Here is a 20,958-nt window from a genome sequence, read left to right as displayed (position 1 = left end):
CGTTCCACCGAAAGAAGAAGAGTAAATATCAGAAGATAGAAGGAAGGTAGTTAACACCTTAGCTACTAGAAGGAAGAGCAGTAGCTAGTTCCTCCCCTCATGAAGTAATGCCTGACGGCGGTTCCGATGAGGGATTAGAGGAAAGAAGATGAGGGGTTTAGGGTTTAGTGAGTAGGGTCGTTAGCGTCGAGTTTTGGAATGACGCTGCGTCGAGTCTTCAGATATCTAGGCGAAACAGCTATGCCTAGAATCCGCAAAAAGGATTCTCCCCTCTGAAAAAACAAAAATAAAAAAAACACACACACACACACACGAAGGGTAGAGTTGTTTGCGTCCGTAGGTTCTGATTTTACACCCAACACGTGCTCACTGGGTAGTGCTAAATGAGCAACACCAACAACAATATGTAAATGTCACAGAACTTTCAAACATTGTCTACAATACAGGGGTTGAATACCTCACTGCCAGCGAAGGAAGGCGTGCAAACGGGCCTGAACTCGTTGTTATCAAGTGACCGTTATGAAAGCGGGGTAGACCCTATGGCTTTGCTGCCTGGAAATGCTACAGGGAGTACGAAACCAGCCCAGATGGAAGAAAACGGACAGCTGAGCAACGTTTTTCTAAAAAGTCAAGGACCTTTTAATCCTGTCACTGATCAAACCTCGAAACGGAATGTATTGTTTCCCTTGGTCGCCCCTATTATCTCTTTAGAGCGCTACTGGATTTTTGGACTCAGTATCCAGAAACTGGACCAGAACATGGAGTAATAGGTCAGGGTCGTGAGAGATTGCTGAAAGGAACCAAAACTTAAACACAGAAATTCGTTTAACAAAATTATTTATTCATCCAATCCTTTTTACAATTGAAATAATGGCCAAAATAACAATATATAAAATTTCATGAAACAAATTCACACTCACACCCCACTCTCGTACGGTATATTTCGCGCTGTCCAGCTAGACCCTCACGTGGCTGTAGTACCCGATGCCTACTGGACTCTCACGTTACTCTATCTACTTCGCGCCGTCCCCTGGACCCTAACGCTACTCTAGCTTAGTTCACGCGGTCTCACGGACCCTCACGCCACTGAGCTGGACCCTGACGTGACTACACACGCTGTCCACACAGTGCACGCTGTCCCCCAAACTTCACGCTACTCTAAGAGAACTACCCCGAAGCCAGAGGAGTATACCATGAAACCGAGATAGTCTCTTTACTCACACACAACCACACTATATTCCTTAATTTCCAATAATAATACCGCTCGATTTCAATTTATAAATAATTTTCCAAAATATTATTTTCCGAATAAATATTTCTTAACTTCTAATTCTCTAATTAACTATTTTTGTTTACTAAATATAAATTTACTATTTCCTAAATCACTGCCGTATCTTCAATGTTTCAAACAATAATTATCCAAAGTACAATTCCAAATTATCGAGGATTAAATCCATTTATTATTTCCGAGAATTACTAAATAAGTTTTAATCTTTATTTTAGTAAAAATTAAATGAATTCTGATAATTGAGTAAACTTAAATTTTTCCTAAATTATTTGTATTTAATCCAAATTATTTTATTTAATTCTGAGCCATTTTATTTAATCCCTTTATCAGCGGTAATTTTTACTAAATTTTATTTTCATCGCAAATGTGATTACAAGATTATTCTATTATATTTTATTTTATGTCTTTTGAAACTTATTTTACTTGAGTTTATTTTATTTTAAACGAACTAAGACTTTTGTTTCGACCTTGAGTGTCCTCTACTCAGCATTCTCACGCGGGACAAGATGGCTGACGCTCTTGCTCGGTCTTGCGTCTCTGTCGCAAGTTTTTAGTGTAATTTTTTTTTCTGACGAATTTTTACAATTTTAATTTTCTACCCTTTTTTTACTAAATAATTTAGATTAACAAATTCTATTGATTTTAATGATCATTTCCTGACTCTAGATTTATTTAAATTATGATAAATATTAAATAATGCTCCAAATAATTTATTAAAATAATTTTAGTGTGAAATAAATTTTTGTCTTAAATAATTCTAATTTAGCGGTTTACTCAATTTTATTTCTATTGGCTTAAGCCAAATTATTTTCCAAAGATTCTCAATAATTAAATTTTACACATGACATAAGAATCTGGAATCAATAACCCGAATTAAATTCCTGGTATTTCTAATTCAGACAGGCCTATGTGTAAAATAAGTAGTGACAAAGATAAATTATTTTTCTTAACAAATTAACCATGACCCGAAATAAGTCCTAGTATTATTTATATTTAGAAGAGTTAGCCGACTTCATAAAAGACAAGAAGAATCTCCATCATGAGATCAGAAAATTGGTTATGTAACGGGATGGTTAGCCCTGTCCAATTGGTCACCCCTTTCCTCTTTGAAAAAGGCGCCACTGGGATTTTATACTCGGTGTCCTAGAAACCGGGGAGCATGAGAAGGAAAGATCGGGTCGTGAGAAGTTGAGAAAGGCTGTAAAATTAATGCTGAGAAACAATTATTAACAATTAATAATTCAATTATTTATTCAAAATAACCAATTTAAAATTAACAAAATTTCTTAACAATATTGCACTTAAGATTAGTCTAACAATCACTTAATTGTGCGAACCTCTCACCTACGTAGGCACTTGCCAAAACTTACAACTAAATATCATTAAATTCTTTTAAACATAGATCATTACGCATCTATCTTCTTAATTTCTTCACTCAATTTTAGACCATTACGCATCTCTCTTCTTAATTTCTTAACTCACCTTTAGACCATTACGCATCTATCTTCTTAATTTCTTAACTCAATTTTAGACCATTACGCATCTATCTTTAATTTCCTAATTTAATCATAGACCATTACGCATCTAGATTCTTAATTTCTTAAACCCTCGTCCAACTGACGGAATAACAAACAACATATTTTACCCAATAAAAACTTTTTAATTATTCAATTATCTGAACTAATTTCACATAAACAATCTCGTCTACCTGACGGAATACCATATAATACCATAATTACCTAACTTCCATATAAAATCGTGCACCGACGCTAACTTCATTCTATAGAGTTCTCTACTTTATTCATACATCTTAATTACCAATAAAACTGAATCTCAAAACTTCGCATTTTCCAAAATTACCAAAATTACGCCTAACAATTACTTAACACAAAATTCCGACCTTCGATTTTAATTCATTAAATTCATTAATACATCTTCTTAACTAAATTCATTTCCAACTCACTTAACCAAATTTTCTACTAAAGTTATCAATCAATTTATTCTACTAAACCCACTGATTTATTTCATTTCTTGATCTCCACTAAATAATCTTTAACAAAGTTCACTACATAATTTTCTTAACAAGTTCGGTAATCATTTTCTAAATTCACTAAATTTCTCAATAAATACATTCGCTGAATTAACTAAATTAATAAAATTTAGCCCACCGGCCTAAATTTAATTTAACACAATTTCTTAAATCCAACTCTGAAATTCTAAAACGTCTCAACAAAATTTACAACCGTAGAACATTATAGAATGACCTTCACTAACTTAATTACGCATTTTCATTTCTTATTCAAACTTTTTCTTGAAAATTCTTAACTAAAATTAATTTATTATAGCCAACAGGCCTATAATAAATTACTAATAAATTCTCTACCAATAAATTAACAATTAATCAATTAAATTTAATTTTCAATATAAAAGTTCAGCGACAAAACTAACTACTTGACCTTGACAATAAAAACTAAAGTATGAATTCGCTAATATAGAAATGACCGCTTGAGAAATTAAATTTAATTATTTCAGCCTCTTAATTAAATCAATAATCAAATCTGGTCTACAATAATTGAAAATACCTGGAGACTCAATTATTGTTTTATTCAACGACGACTGATACTTCGATCCAACTTGGCGGGCTTAGCTGCTTGGCGTCTTGTCGTCTTGAACCAGGGTGCGGCAGGGTTGTCCAATTCCAAAAATGCCCCGATAACTTCCTCTGCAGTTGCTCTTTATTCTCGACGTCCAAATTTGCACTCTATTGACTTAAACTGATCTCAACAAGGTCACTGATTCACAAGGGCAAAAGGCCACTGGCTTCCAGAAGGTAAAAAGCCTCGATGTCCCTCCTGTCGGCTCTTCTATAACCCTCCAACTCCGGCTCTCGAACTTTCCTATTGTTATGCCCCGCTTTATTTTACGGGGACTGTAGTGGGGACTTTCGATTAGCACGCCCGGTGACAAGTCGAAACTACTTGTCAAAAATCGAAAGGTAAGGGAAAGCCCTGACCTACCGTGCGTTAATTAAGTGGTCGATAATGACCCCGGGAAGTTCGATTTTCCCTGTTACAAATTTATACATACCTTGGATCAAATTTCAAAAATTTATTTTTAACATTCGCTGATCTCGGGGTTTTCGAATATTGATCGCGTTGGCGACTCCGTAATTTGATACTCGCGAGCTCGTTTCAGTTCGAGACTCTCGTCAGTAAGTTTATTAATATCCTGAAAATAAAAGTCCAAGCATTATTACAATTGTATCAATAAATTTCCATCAGCAATTTTAATTAAATAAGTACAAAAATTTTTTTTTTATTATTTTAAAATATCTCACTTCTTTTGGCATAAAAAAAAAAAAAAAAAAAAAAAAATATTCATATTCGAGTATTATAAAGCCTAATTTCGACTTCTAATCTTATAAATCACTTTTTTTTGTCCAAGTGGCAATTATTTAGACGCGGGCGTCTTATAATTTGCTACAGCCGATATTCGAAAACGCGCCGTACAGTTGGCGATTCTCGTTTATCTGCACCGGGACTCACCTAAGCTGATTTATAACATTCGAAGGAAAATTCTAACGCTTTATAGGCGGGACATTTCAAAACTGAATTGTGCGATAAAACGAAAAAAATTTTTATGTAGAATTTTTTTTTTTTTTTATTTATTATTATAGAATTCCGTAAACAATAACTTAAACGAAGTTCATTAGTTTTCTCTCAAGTTTTTATTTATTTGCTGACCAGAGTACTCTTATGGAAAAAAGAGGTAAGCGCACTGGATTAAATTACCAGTTACGGAAAATTCACGCAGAGTACACATCTGGCAAAGTTTACCATCGCCCATTGATTGAATGGAATTATTGGGAAGAAAACCCAGTTCCTAGACGTACTTTAGACCAATTCCGTATAAACACTACCCGACCCCATATAAAAATAATCGAAGATACTGTCGATTCAGTCGGACACTTTGTTCCCATCGCGGCTATCGAACAAATCCGGAAAAATCAATCATCGGTAATCAATAACGCGACCAAAGATTCCCACCAGAACTCGCGGGTGGACGTATCAAAATTAGACGAATCTTTAAAAAATCCATTACCTACTTTAGCTTCCTAAACAACAGAATAATTGATCCCTATAACATTTTAGCGGATGAGAAGATCGAACCGCATCACCTCTCCTTGGCTAAGGAGATGTTCGAGGCCCTTTCATATTTTAATGGAGAAAGAGCTAACGCGATCAGAGACTTCGAAGTCTTCGAAGGAATAGTTCGGAACTGGCTAACGGTTATACCATTAGATCATCAACAGCATTTCGCACATCGTCTCACTCAGAGAATTCACGGAAGAGCTCGCCGCATGATAGAACACATGGACCTCACCACCGTCGAAGACATCCTTCGTAAACTAGCTACGAAATTAAAGAAGGGAGATCCATATCTCCTCTGGCAGAAGAAGTTAGCCTCAGCTTCCCCAGAAGAAGGCGAGAACATCGAGGATTTTTACTATCGATTAAGAAACATCCTACAAGGCATCAGCGACACTGCTCCAGAGGCTGATAAAGAGGTCGTCCGAAGGACTTTCGAACTATCAGCCGCTCATTCCTTATACGAGCATCTCCCGGACTTCCTGAAATGTCTGTGTAAAATTCAAAAATCAAAAACTCTTGATGAAATATTTAAGGCCGTCGAATCCGAATCATATCAATATCCTAATCGTCGACATCCAGCTTACGACGAACCATCTCGGGCTAGGATCTTACCACCAGGATCAGACTATTTTGGAAAATCAGGCCCCGGTCAGCATCGATCGCAACCGTCAAGAGGACCCAGATACGATGACCAAGGCAATTATCTCAACCAGGGCAGGGTTTTAGCCTACCAAGAAGCAAATCTAGCTCCCTATGATGACTACTATTACTATGATACCTACCCGGATAACGTTTACGAGAGCCCGCTAGTTACATCGACGCTAGCTTATGCCCAAGATCATCGTGCACAAGGTCATCCTCGACTAAATTATCCCTATTAGTCCGGAAACCCTATAGGATATGCATCGAATTCAGCCTTCTTTCCTCAAACCGGGCATACGCCGAAAATGGTGCATTTCGAACAGGACCTGAACCCTGAAGAGGAAAAACTACGTCATAAAACCGACCCGAATATCGTTTGTAATTGTCCATTTTGTCCTAAAGGAGAATTTAGAGGACTTCAGACGGTTCCTTTAAACGAACGGGGCGCCCGTCAACCAGAGGCAATGCCGGGTACGCCCTTCCAGCCTCCACGTGGTCCAATGCCTTATCCAATGAGACCTTACAATTCCCAATATTAACCACGTCCTCAAGGATACCGTACCTACCCACGGCCGATCCTTCAAAATACCAATCACTCTTACCCCTCTCACCAGATTCCAGCTACTCAAACAACCCCTCAGGAAATCTTGAATCCAAACCTACAGTCGAATACGACCCTTCCTCCGCAAAATCGTTCCTCCCTTCCTCAAAATTCAACTCCACCTCGAACCCAAGCTCAGGTGATACCAGCGAAAGATCTGTAAAACCGACACCCGATGCTACTTGTCTGGCCACGGGAAAGGGCCCCATTATCAAAATAGTCAATCAAGAACTTAAAAATGGAAGAACGATGGCCCTTCTAGATACAGGCTCAGATTATAACCTCATCTGTATACCGGCACTTCTCGAAACTGCGCTCTGTCATAAAGTAAATAATGGAAGCATAGGAGGTATAGGTCAAAGCAGCATGCCAATCAAAGGAAAAATCACATTACAAACATTAGGAACCGAAATAACATTCTACATCGTACCAAATCCCCCAGGAGGCTACAATGCCATCTTAGGTAACGAATGCTTTAAAAAGGAGCAAGCTAACATCTCGTTTTACTGGAACACACTCGTGCTCCGTAAACGCCTTATAAAACCTATACCTATCATCATGCCTAGGGAATATCCGGAAAAACGAGTACTGGCATTAGGAATAGGCCCGAAGGTCTACCTGTCCTGCAACTCACTCCTTGGCGATTATCAATGGTTCTTAATCGATACAGGGGGGGGACGTTTCATTGATTAATTTATCAACCCTTAAACCTACCACGCCTATAAACACAGAAAATTCGATTCAACTGAGAGGACTAAATGGTTGGCCTTTAAAAACCAAAGGCACAGTCGATCTCAAGGTTTTAGGTTTAACAGTCGTATTTCAAGTGTGTGAAGAGGATTTACCTTTCCCTGGAGTCGGTATTTTAGGAAACGATTTTCTGGAACGAGAAAAAGCTGAAATATCTTATCATCAGCAATCTCTGAGTCTCATATCTCATCCGTCGAAAACAATACACTTCAGTCTCGAAACTTAGCAATCCTCGAGGTACACCATACCTCCACGAATGAAGATGACAATTTTGATCCCGATCGGAAACACGGAAATAACCGAAGGATACCTGCCAAGAATACCTCTGCCTCAGGGAGTACTTTTAGGCGAAGCACTTGTGACAGTCGAAGACAAATTCGCTATGTGCATGGTAACCAACGTCACTAACGAGGCCCAAGAGTTAGACATCCCACCTCAGACGCTCGAGGAATTCGAATTCGACTACTCAGACTCAGAAGGCGACGAATCCGACGGATCCGAATCCTGCAAGTCTTCAAAAATAACAGATCCAAAATCCAGAATCGCCTACATCATGGATAAAGTAAAACTGAATCACCAATCAGAACAGGAAAAAGAAACAGTTAAAAATCTAATTCGTAATAATCACGATATTTTTCATATTCCTGGAGATAAATTGGGATGTTCCAAAAATTTTTCTTGTAGAATCGAAACGACTTCAGATATGCCTATCAGAATTAAACAATACCGATTTCCTCCCGAACAGCGAGAAGAAATAGCTAAGCAAATCGCGAACCTGGAAAAACAAGGGATAATAAGACGATCCAATTCTCCCTACAATTCACCGCTTTGGATAGTCCCGAAGAAATCCACTGATCCTCATGTAAAGAAACGGAGACTGGTCATTGATTATAGACAACTGAATAAAATCAGCAGGGGGGATGCATATCCATTTCCGCTCATCATAGACATCTTAGACCAATATTCGATCTGGCCAGCGGATTCCACCAAATACCGATGGACCCAAGAGACGCTCATAAAACAGCATTCTCCACACCAGACGGGCATTGGGAATACTGCTGTATGCCTTTTGGTTTCGAAAATGCTCCAGCTCAATTCCAAAGGATGATGGATTCAACATTCAGTGGACTTAAAGGAGTAGAACTGTTCGTTTATATTGATGATCTCGTCAGCTACGCGAAAACGCTCCCCGAACACGAAGCAAGGGTACAGACACTATTCAATCGTTTAAGAGAAGCCGGATTAACCCTTCAACCAGAAAAATGTAAATTTTTCTGCCCCGAAGTAGAATATTTAGGGCATATAATAACAAAAGAAGGAATAAAACCGGATCCTAAAAAGATAGACTCCCTTAAAAATGCCTCAATTCCCCGTAATCATACTGAAGCTCGTAAATTCATGGGTTTAGCAAACTATTTTCGCCGTTTCATCCAGAATTTTGCCGAAAGGGTAAAACCCATTACAGATCTAACACGTAAAACTAAACCATTCGTCTGGACGACAGAATCACAGAAAGCTTTTGACGATATTAAAAATGCCCTTTGTGAGGACTCCTCTTTACAATATCCAGACTTTAATCAACAATTCATCCTGGCGACCAGCGCTTCAGATACCGGGATTTCGGGAATTCTAAGCCAAAAGACCCCTTCCTCGCAAGAATCCACCGCGTCAAGTCCGGAATCCGAGGAAAAGATCGTCACCTGTGTCTCCCGTGTCTTCCACGATATCGAAACTCGTTATACTGAAATGGAAAAACAAAGTCTAGCCGTCGTTTATGCCATACAACAACTTAGGGCATACCTTTACGGAAAAAGATTCATCCTCATTACCAGCAGCCCGTGCGTAGCCTGGTTAATGGACAGCATAACAGTCACCGAAAGGATGGCAAAATGGAGGTCAAAAATTAACGAATACAAATTCAACGCTATTGTTCGACATAAAATCACGGAACAATATGCCGAGGGACTCTCCTATAATCCCAAAGGTCGTTCATTTCCAGAACTTGAAACGGAAGCCGATCCTCTCGCGCTTCCCTTCTCGGTTAATAAGAACAAAAGACTAACATCCAAAATAACCGATGACCAAGCCATCAACGCTGTGAAGAGACGCCCACCCGGACGCCCACTCGGAATTAAAAACAAACCAAGAATTAAAAGCGCACCTGAAATTCGGGATACCATAGCTTCTAGACTACGAATGCGTGCACAGGGGACGACGCGAGTACCCCCGAAAAAGAACTATAAGGAATTGGAGTCCAGCCAAGTCGAAGACGATGTTGATAAAACCCAAGAGGGGGACGACGAGGTCTTTAAAATCCATCCGAACGTCGAAGAATCGGCACTAGACAAGGGACAAGAGGGCGACGATGAATCAGAAAAAGATCAGGAAAGACCTACCGTTCCAAAGCCCCGTAGAAAAACTCAAGAACTTGTTAAAATGTTCGACGAAATGATAGAAAGACGTCCTATTTCTCAATCCAACTATCGAACAAAAGCGCTAGAAAATGAGCGAACTTCCTTCACTCCAAACTGAATCCGATGACACCATCGAAAAATTTCTGAGAGATAACGAAGATATCTCGGAGCATGTAACCAGCAGCGAGATCAGCCCTGAAGAAGATGAAGTACCAACAATAGTCGATCCAGGATCCCCGGATCTAAATCAGACTCCAACGAACGTTGAAGCTAGTGCCACTTCAACCTCTCCGAACGAAAAACAAGGCTCCAGAATTACTGACTACTTTAGGAGCATGAGAGGTTCTATCACCCCCTTATATGCTCGAATTTTAGTTCCAGATAATCTATCAGCCATGGGAATACGGTATGACCATGAAGCACGAGACATCATCGATACTCTGGACGAACCCCGGCCCTCAACTAGCCAGACACTCGACTTTGAAAATTTCCCAGTCGGAAGCTCGACGCGAAGAGAAACTGCTCCACAAACGGCTGAACAACGATCAATTTCTCCGTCAAGCCTAAAAGAAGGCTATAAAAATTCTGAATCTCAAAAGGCATCGGAATCTATTATCCTCGATAAGGAATCAAAACCATCGGAAGATTCAACTGAGCATTCGAATCAAACCAAACTTGCAACCGTCGAGTCGAAATCGTCAGAAGGCTCAAGCAAAAGATCCGAGGTAACCGAAAATCCTTCTCCGTCAATAAATAACGGCGAACAAAGCTCAAGAAGAATTCAACGAACCTTTCCTCCAATTTCAATACGGGATCCCCCTACCTATGAGCAAATAGAGGACATGATGCGGGAAAAGTACTACCGAACAGATAACCTCTCCTCGTCAAGTTCAGAAAAACCTCCAGAGAGACAAGAAATTAACGTAAAGTTCGAAGTCAGTCGCGACGGTCTTACCTATGTGCGAGACCATCTGGTACACTTCTTGGCTGCCGATTGTGAAATAGTCAAACCCGTATCTCGGCTGCTCCGAGACCTTGAGTTTATTAACAGCCCCGACCTAATAGCTGCCCATCCTAAAAAAGGGGAAGTTCTAATTACTCGGATAGAAAGATGTAAAATTTTTACAGTCATCGTAAAAGATCATCATTTCGAAAAAACGACACCAATCGACCAAATTGAAGGGCTACGTAACCTCCGCGCAACGATGTACGATTATCAGATTCATTCCTTCCGTTGCCCAAAGCAGGGGGACGAATTCGATGATTTTCGTATCAGAAAATATTTAAGCCAAGAGCTGAGGGACTGTCCTGCAGTCATAACATTGTGCGAAGGAAACGTTGAGGTCCCTGAAGAATCTAAAAGGACCGACATCATCGAAGAAAATCACAGCAGCCTTGTGGGTGGCCACAAAGGTGTTGTAAAAACTTACTGGCGAATCAGAGAAAGATTCTATTGGCCTGGAATGAAACAACAGATTTATCAATTTACCAGCGATGCGAAGTCTGCCAGAGGAACAAACTAACACGAATAAAAACCAGGCAACCCATGAACATCACAGATACTCCTCTAGAACCGTTCGAAAAGATCAGCATTGATACTGTAGGGCCATTATCAATGACCCCTGATGGAAACGTGCATATCCTCACTATCCAGGATAATTTTTCCAAGGCAGCAGCCGCAGTACCAATCCCTGACATTCGGGCAGCAACAGTAGCAGACGCCCTCTTAAATCATTACATCGCAATCTATAGGTGCCCCCGGATAATACTATCAGATAAGGGCACCTCATTCACCAGTAAGCTTATACAACAACTAGCCAAAACCTTAAAGATCCAAAGATTGACTACCTCCTCCTATTATCCCCAGGGAAATGCATCCCTTGAACGCTCCCATCAACCTTTAGTTGACTACCTGAGAGCCTACGTAGATAAATTCCAAGACTGGGACGGATTCGTACCTCTCGCGATGCTAAATTATAATACCACCGTGCATACCGCAACTAAATTCACACCATACGAACTTTTATTCGGGCGAAAAGCGAAAACACCGACACAGTACCCAGACTTTGACAAAATCGAGACCTATAGTGACTATGTAGCTGACCTGATTAGCCGCTTATCGGAAATCCAACGAATAGCCGCGGAAATCTTGATAAAAGCCAAACATGATTCTAAAGAAAGATTTGATAAACATATCCATCCGGCAAATTTTCACGTAGGAGACTCAGTATGGGCCTTAAAAGAGCCCCGTAAAAATAAATTAGACTGGTCCTTACAAAATCGTCGAAATTAATGACTTCGGAAACCTTATTATAGAAAAAGACAACGGAAAGAGGAAAACCTTAAATCTGAATAAAGCCAAGCTTTCTAGTATCGAACAAAAATCTAAAATCAATTCTTAGAACTCTGTTACAGGCCTTACCGATATGAAGACGCTCTTGATCCTTCTCATTCTTGGGAGTAGATGCACGGGGGAGGACAATCCAGAAGAGGGAAATCAACAACCCAAGGGTAAAGTCACCATAAAAACCCTACCTTCAAACCCTGGATTACTATTCGACCCATTCAAAAAGATCCACCTGGTCGAAGAAGAATGGAACATCATTAGCTCCATCAACATCAGGAAGCTAATCGAAATAGAACCGTACAACAATCATCAGTACGAGACCACAATAAATCACTGCGAAAGATATTTTATGAAACAAGATTGCTACCTATTCGCTCTGAGTGAAGCCATGGTAGGGGAAATGAAATCGACTGAAGCGTTCGCAGTGGTTACTTTCGGAGTTACGGGAGGCTATTATTCCTAAAATTGTAAGTAAGTACACGTGGAAGTATTTATTTTGTTTTAATTTTAATAAATTAAAAAAAAATGAGACACCAGAGTTGTTGTGTCTTAAAAAATACCAGCAGAAATATTTACTGCAATCTTTTTTATTTTTTATCATTATACGTACTTGTTGTTGATTCGTTTAACTAAAAAACAAAACTGCAATTATTACACTGATAAAAGGATTTATTAACTATTAATAATTTAATTTATTTGAAGACAATTATTTAATTTATTAAACTTTAATAAATATTTTTTAACATTCAATAAATATTTATTTGGTAGGAAAGTACATTTATTAATATTTAATAACTATTTATTAATAGTTAACGAATATTTATTAACAGTTAATAAATATTTTGTTGAGTGAATTTGTTTTGCTTGTAATATCATATGATATGAAGATTTCTCATAAACAAAAATCATTTTTATAAATTATTTGTATTAATTATATTACATTATAATAACGTTTATTGTAAAATACCGAATTCTATCATAGCTCATAATTATCTTTTGTATTTATAAATATTAAAAAGGTTAATTTATTTAGTGAATTGAATTATTATCATGTATTCCAGCTATAGGATTATGAAAAGTGTCAAAAGAAAATGCTATTTTTGCTTTTGATTTTAAATAAATATTTGCTAACAGTTGAAAAATATTCATTAACAAACAAATCCTTCTATCGGTGTATAAAATTGTCACATATTTTTTATAACTTTTTTTTTACAATTATTTATAAAATTTATTTATTTTTATGTTTCTTGCTATTGACATACGTATAAAAACATACTCTGACAGCCTCCCGTAGTTCATATTTTGACTGGCGCTGCAGTCACACTCATAGCAAATACCTCAGGATACAAGTATTTAGAGAAACCTACGGCGAAGTACAAAATGCAATCCATCGGTTAAGCCAATTACTCGAAGAAACGCAAGAAAAAACCGATGAATCTCGCATCCGAACCGGAAGGGGACCTTGGTTTGGATTCGTAGGAAGTGTGGCCCGCAAGTTATTTGGAACCATGGACTACGACGATAATGAGCATATCAACAAAGAATTCAACAAGCTCTACCAGGACAATCGAGAATTGGTACATCTGACGCAAAACAACACACATATCATTCGCAGTGAGATCAATGGAAGTGTCTATAGACACCAGACACGGGAATCCCGAAGACATAAAATTACAGACACGGAAAAGTTACAGAAACGGATAAATTAAAAAAAATCCCGTTTATATAATTAGAAACACGTTAACAATTTGACACTAAAAACCCGGCTGTTCGTTTAATGCACACGGATTAACTTAAAAAAACAGTATTTATACACAGACGGAGTTACAATCCATGTGAACCAAATGACACACAAAAAACACGGTGTCTCTTAAACATACGGACGGACACTTATAAACGAAATGACAAACTAATAACACGGGAATTCATTAAATACACGTAAAGTCGTAAAGAAACGGTATTTTTACACACACGGAAAAAATTAATAAAAAAACGGAAAGACACACTAAAAACACGGTGATTGTTTAAATACACGTGAAGTCTTTAATGAATGGTATTTTTACACACACGGAAAAAAGTTATAAAGGAGCGGAAAACACACGCTAAAAACACGGTAATTCTTTAAATACACGGAAAGTCTTAAAGAAACGATATTTCTTTTACCCACGAGAAAAATCATAAATAAACGGAATGGCACACTAAAAACACGGTGATTCATTAAATACACGGAAAGTCTTAAAGAAGCGGTATTTTTATACAAACGGAAAAAATTATAAATAAAGGCAATGGCACACTAAAAATACGGTGACTTATTAAATACACGGAAAGTCTTAAAGAAGCGGTATTTTTATACAAACGGAAAAAATTATAAATAAAGTCAATAGCACACTAAAAACACGGTGATTCATTGAATACATGGAAAGTCTTAAAGAAACGATATTTCTTTTACCCACGAGAAAAATCATAAATAAACGGAATGGCACACTAAAAACACGGTGATTCATTAAATACACGGAAAGTCTTAAAGAAACGATATTTCTTTTACCCACGAGAAAAATCATAAATAAACGGAATGGTACACTAAAAACACAGTGACTTATTAAATACACGGAAAGTCTTAAAGAAGCGGTATTTTTATACAAACGGAAAAAATTATAAATAAAGTCAATGGCACACTAAAAACACGGTGATTCATTAAATACACACAGAAAAAACGATTTACTTGAGCCAAGTAAAAAATGCTCTTCAAACTGATTTTCTTGATCGAAGTAAATTTTTTTTTCTTGTTTTAAGATAATTTTCTTGTCCTAAGAAATTTTAGACTCTTGCTCCAATAGACTTGGATCTTGGCTCAAGTAAATTTTCTTGTCTCAAGAACATTTGTAGTCTTGGTTCAAGTAAATGTTCTTGTCTCAAGAATATTTGTAGTCTTGGCTCAAGACTTTTGTCGGAAGAAAATAAAATTTTAATTTTTGAAAAATATTATTTCGTGGACTCCCAGAGGTCTGCAAATCAATTTCTAAGCATCAAATCTATTGAAAAATTTTGACTTTGCCGAGGATCGAACTCACGACTGTCTCAGTACGAAGCCGAGTCGCGAGCCAATGCGCTGAGTCGCCATCGCGCGAGTGAATACTATTTCCATCTACATAACTTTAAACTCAGGCCGGACTTTTACTGCTAGAGTTTGGAGTGGGGGGATAGTTGAAGATCAAAAACAGAATTTTCTTGTGACAAGTAATTTTTTCTTGGGCTAAGTAGTAATCCTACTTGCCGGTAACAAGTAAATTCTTCTTTCAAGAAATAGTAAGTTTCAAACTAGAAATTAATGTTTGATTCAAGAATTAAATTTCAAGAAAAATATATACTTGACCCAAGAGAATTTTCGTCTTCAAACTCAATCCCAAAATTTTTCTTGAGCCAAGAGTATTTATTTTCAGCCAAAAAATTTTTTTTTTTGTGCACGTAAAGTATTAAAACATGCGGTATTCTCACACATACGTAAATGGTTATTAATGAACCGAATGACACACTGAAAAAACGGTGTCGTATAAATACGCGGAATCTCTGTAGAAAACTTCTTATAAAAGATGGACAAATATTTGTATAAAATCTGTATACACAGAAAAAAAATGTTCTTGAATTAAGTATATAATTTTGAAGAACTTCATATACTTGATTTAAGCAGGAAAATTTTTGATTCAAGTAAATTTTTCTTGATTTAAGGAAATTTTATTGATTCACCAATTTTTCGTCTCGATTCAAGACAATTACCCTCTTCAAAATTATATTCTTGGTTCAAGAATTTTTCTTCTGAATCAAGTTAATTTTTTTTTCAGTGCTGTGAAGTTTTACCCCCTCCTTTTTTTTACGAAATTTTCATGTACACCTATTAGACGAAATTGAGAGAAACTGTAAAAAAAAAAGTCACATTCTAGCGTACTGACCGATAATTTTTAGTCTTAGTTACTATTGAGTGGCGCAGATTATTTCTCTGCTGGCAGTTCATTACGGAGCGGACCTAATGTTAATAAGATAACAACAACGTCATAAAGAAATACTAATAATAAGTTATTTACATTTTCTCGACGTTAGCAAGATTTTTAGATTAATAAAAAGATAATTAATATAAAATTAATTTTTTTTGGCCTTGTGAAACTTCCTAAGATTAAAATATGTCATTATTTGCCTCCTATCCCTCAAAAGTTGAACTTATGGAGCAATAATAACAAAAAATATTGTAGGTCATTCGCCCTTTTAGTGGCGATTTTGACAATGACTTTTTCTCGATATTCGCTTTAATGTTTGTGACGCGAATGTTTGAAAACGAGCGTAAATTTTCGTCCTCGGCTACGCCTCGGACGTAAAATTACGCCCGTTTCGTACCTTTCCGCCACAAACCTTAAGCTCATGTCGAAATATCGTCACCGTCAGAAAACCGCCACTTCACGGCCTTATGACATAAATATCTATTATGATGTATTTTGAAAATTACTATCCGATTCATCACCTTTTCCTTTAATTTTATCAAGCTTTATTTTTTAGTATCAAAAAGTAATAAATTAATTACTTCTGATATAAATAATGAATTCAAAATATCGCTTGTAAGTAGTGTCCATCTATTGGTATTGACTGTCCATCTACTAGAGATTTTGTCCATTTACTGGGGTTTTAGATTTTTTCTTAAATTTTTCTTTTATATTAATTACTACAACGTTTTACGAAGTTTTACTTTTTTTTCCAGGTTAATTGTACATTTTTACATAAATATAATTTATTTTATCACAATTTATCTATCTATTACTATTTTATTTTTTTAAGGGGGTATTCTAGTCTAGAAGCACGAATTTCAGGTAATTTTTTGAAGTGCCGTAAAAAAAAAGTAAGCAATATTTTTACTATTTATTTTATTTATAAGTTGTTTATTAACATTACAAGAATACAGAAAAAAATAAAAAAAGTTGAAAATTCAAAAAATTAGCCGCTGATAAAGTGGGGGGGGGGGTGTCTAAAAAATTGGCACGTGACCATTCCCATGATTTCAATCCTCCTAGCAATCAAAATGAAAAAATTAAAAAGATTATTAATCTAGAGTAATGTCACTATGGCATTAACTACGGTCATCCCCCAATTTCAATTTTTACTATTTTTAAAAAATTCGAAAAAGTCAAAAAAAGTAGTAAAAAAAATATTTTTTTGTTTCAGGCAGTCGCCATTTTGTGAAAAAATTTTTTTTAACTATTCCCTAGTTCATCCCATAGCGACATTACTCTAGATTAATAATCTTTTTTATTTTTTTATTTTAGATTGCTAGAATGGTTGGAATCGTGGGCATGGTCACGTGACAATTTTTTAAGACCCCCCCCCCCCACTTTATCAGCTGCTAATTTTTTGAATTTTCAACTTTTTTTATTCTTTTAATTTTTTCTGTATTCTTGTAATGTTAATAAATAACTTTTAAATAAAATTGATGGTAAAAATAATGATTCCTTTTTTTTTACCGCCCTTCAAAAAATTACCTTAAATTCATGCTTCTAGACTAGAATACCCCCTTGATAGGACACGAGAGTTTGCTTAACCGTCTATCTATTTGGGTATTTACCCTAGACCATGATGCATCTTCAGAATTTCCAGCTAATTTTAAGTTTAAAACGCTCGGAAATAAATTTATTGAGTAAGTTATGTATGTTTGTGAGTTTTTCGAGTATGGACACAATGCGTGTAAGATTTATGCATAACGATTACAAAATTAGAATATATTATAATATATATTTCCTATGATCTTTTGAAAAATTACAAGAATTGGAAAATTATTTTGTACTACTAAACATTATTTCTTGATTTTATTCAACCTTACCTTTATAGTAAGTTATTATAATCTTACATATATTTTTAATAGTGTAAATAATACTATAATTACTAAGCATAATACTCTATTGAAATGATTCAATACACTTCACTGGTTGAAGCAGTGAATTGTACTTCTATTTACTAGTTTGATCAGTGATTTTCCCGTCCACAGATTGAATCAATGAAAATCTTTTGATTCATTCTAAGAGAGTACGACGTGAAAATACTAATTTTTTAACAAGAGAAATAATACCAACGATTAATAATTACTTTCGATACTAACTACTATAAGTTATTTTCAGGATTTTTTGAAAATTCTATCATTCTATTTTTGTTGTGTATTCGTGATGATGAAGCTATTGCAGTTTCATGTTTTTCTTGTGAACAAAAGAAAATTTTGAAAAAAAAAAACGCTTTACTGTGAAATAGATAATTAACTAATCTGTTACGTAGCAGAGCTTTTTTTTCGAAATTCTTTTTCGTTTAAGAAAGGAACATAGAGCTGCAATCGCAGGGATTGGCTCTTAAACGTGAAGTAAGTTGGAATATACACAGAAAGAAAAATTTCTTGACTGGAGGACATAAAAGTTATTTTTTCTTAATTCGAATTATCATAAATACTTGATACAATATAGTTTTATATTTGATCAAGATTTTTAAATACTTTAGGGAAGCAGCGCCACTTACTTCAGCTGAGAAAAAAATTTTCTTACCTTGAGAAATCTTTTCTCTTGAATATTTGATACCCATTTTTTATTATTTTAGCTTGCAATCATACATATTGAATGAAAAAAAAAGATTCAATATTATTTGATCTTCCCATTTGACATGTTAATCAATAAAAGTATTATGAAAATTTACTTCTATCAAGATATTTAATTTTTTGAAGCAAGAGGCTGAATTTTTTAAAAACAAGAAGATTTTCTTGACTTAAATAAATTTTCTTGGATCAAGATACGTATTTCTTAAAGCAAGAGCATTAATTTTGTTGGAATAAGTGATAGTTCTTGTATCAAAAAAAAAAAATTTTTTTTCGCTCAAGAAAATAATTAGGAAGAAAAATTTTTTCTTGGCTCAAGTGAACCTTTTTTTCTGTGTACAGTTATCACCTTAAAATGACAATTTCAATGTTTTTTTATATTGAATCTTACCTAACATTCATATGACAAGTACGCTGTAAGAAAATATTAACTTTACACTTCAATCTATTATATAATCTTCACATTCTACTAACGAGAAGCAGTCAAATATTAGTGACAGCTCAATTTCGTTCTGTTCATTTACCCTATAAAGTAAATGATTTATAGGTCATTAAAAAACGATTCTGTTTTTTAAGCGACCATAAGAATAATTTAGTTTTCATCAGTTGAATTTGAATATAACTGACACCAGATAGTTAATCACAAAACTGACTGGTCACGGGTAATATAATCTACCGTTGGATTTTGTTATAATAATTACTTGATGTTTATAGGGGCGTTTAACTCGTATGAATAAAATACTAACACAGATAATTATTTTTTTACTATGGATATTTGATATAAATTAAAAGAAATGATATTTTTAGTTTTAACTGCTGTATACTTACTCAACTTTGATTAATTAAAATAGGCTATCTAAAAGATTCAAATGTACTGTCATCAAATATATTTTCACTCGATATTAAATATTGTTTGGTTAATCAAATTAATTTAATATTTTTTAAGAGTTAGTTAAACTAAAATAAAATTTAAATTTAATTATCGATAAACAAATTATTGTTATAAAGTAAAAGTAAAATTAGTTGATAATTTCCATTAGCTTCTCACTACTACACTGAACAAAATATTAACTTGATTCGAGAGGAAAATTCTTGAACCAAGAAAATAATTTTTAAGAGGATAATTGTCTTGAATCAAGTAAAATTTACTAAAACCAAGTAAAAATTTCTTAGTTTAAGAAGTTATTTACTCAAATCAAGAAGATGAAGTTCTTCAAAATTATATATTTGATTCAAGAACATTTTTTTTCTGTGTCATCAGTATTAGGACCATAGGTGGTCAGTATATAGAGCTTAGGTAAATATTCTCAATCTTACAATTAGTAATCAGCCCAACCTATAAAGACAGAATTTTATAACTAATTATTAATATTTAAAGTACTGATAAAAAAAAATTAATTTTAAATTAACGCAATTTATTTAATTTTAAAACCAAAAACTTATTTACGGCTTATAGAATGTATTTTACTACAGTATTATCGTAGAAATGACACTTTTTTTTTAATGTCACAAAACTAAAGTATAAAATCACAAATAAAATTTAATTGATACGGGAATTAAAAATTTTTTTAATTTATTTCTTCGAAATCAGTTTTATTTTAAGCTTTAAAAAAGTAATAGAATGTAGTCCCAGATAATTTTCAAGGATAATTTTCCGTAAAATGAAAGCAATCGTGTAGATATAGTGCAGATGTCATTAGAATATGTCTTAAGAAAAGCCCAACGATCTCGACCATCCATCGATTTTAAGAGATAGAGATTCTCAGCAATTTTTCGTATGCAAATTTCAACTTGTATAGTACTCAAGTAAAAAAATCCCAGCTCAAAAGGACATAAGTCTTAGTCAGATATTTTCTTTGAAATGTTATGCAAACAATGTGGTTTTGAAACAAATTTAATCAAATTAAAATCTACTCAGACAAAGTAATTTCAATCCAGATACAGGAAACTGTGTTTATGTAATAAATATTTCATCGATTACACTGATTACATACAAGATACTTAATGTTATCAGACTCATTACTACCTTAAATAATTTTTTTTTCTTTTCAATTAATTTCTATTATAATATAAAAAATCAAAAATTTTGTGAAGCATTAGATATAGATTATTCTTGTGAGTGTTTTCTTGAAACTTACATATGTCTGCTATTTCA

The 20,958-nt window shown here is 35.1% G+C and overlaps 1 protein-coding gene and 1 long non-coding RNA gene across 4 annotated transcripts in view; one reads left to right on the top strand and one right to left on the bottom strand.

Moving 5' to 3' along the window:
* The window catches only part of LOC123261717 (potassium voltage-gated channel protein Shaker), a 1,350,734-nt gene that overhangs the window by 209,317 nt on the left and 1,120,459 nt on the right, over window positions 1-20,958 (bottom strand). The window contains exons 8-9 of one of the 3 annotated variants that reach the window (XR_006508737.1): window positions 4,376-4,516; window positions 3,747-4,185 (exon numbers count right to left, since the gene is read on the bottom strand). The gene's annotated coding sequence lies outside the window, so the exon portion shown is untranslated. Of the gene's footprint in view, window positions 1-3,743; window positions 4,517-20,958 lie in introns of those variants that run through there. The other 2 variants (XR_006508736.1, XM_044723493.1) reach the window with 2 other exon arrangements.
* Window positions 1,717-19,837, top strand: LOC123261758. The gene is made up of 3 exons (XR_006508763.1): window positions 1,717-1,834; window positions 9,858-9,862; window positions 19,827-19,837. It is a non-coding gene; the product is annotated as an uncharacterized LOC123261758 (long non-coding RNA).

Source organism: Cotesia glomerata, linkage group LG3 (assembly GCF_020080835.1).
Source record: "Cotesia glomerata isolate CgM1 linkage group LG3, MPM_Cglom_v2.3, whole genome shotgun sequence".
Taxonomy (NCBI): Eukaryota; Metazoa; Arthropoda; class Insecta; order Hymenoptera; family Braconidae; genus Cotesia; species Cotesia glomerata.
This window is presented reverse-complemented; position numbering and strand designations above follow the sequence as displayed.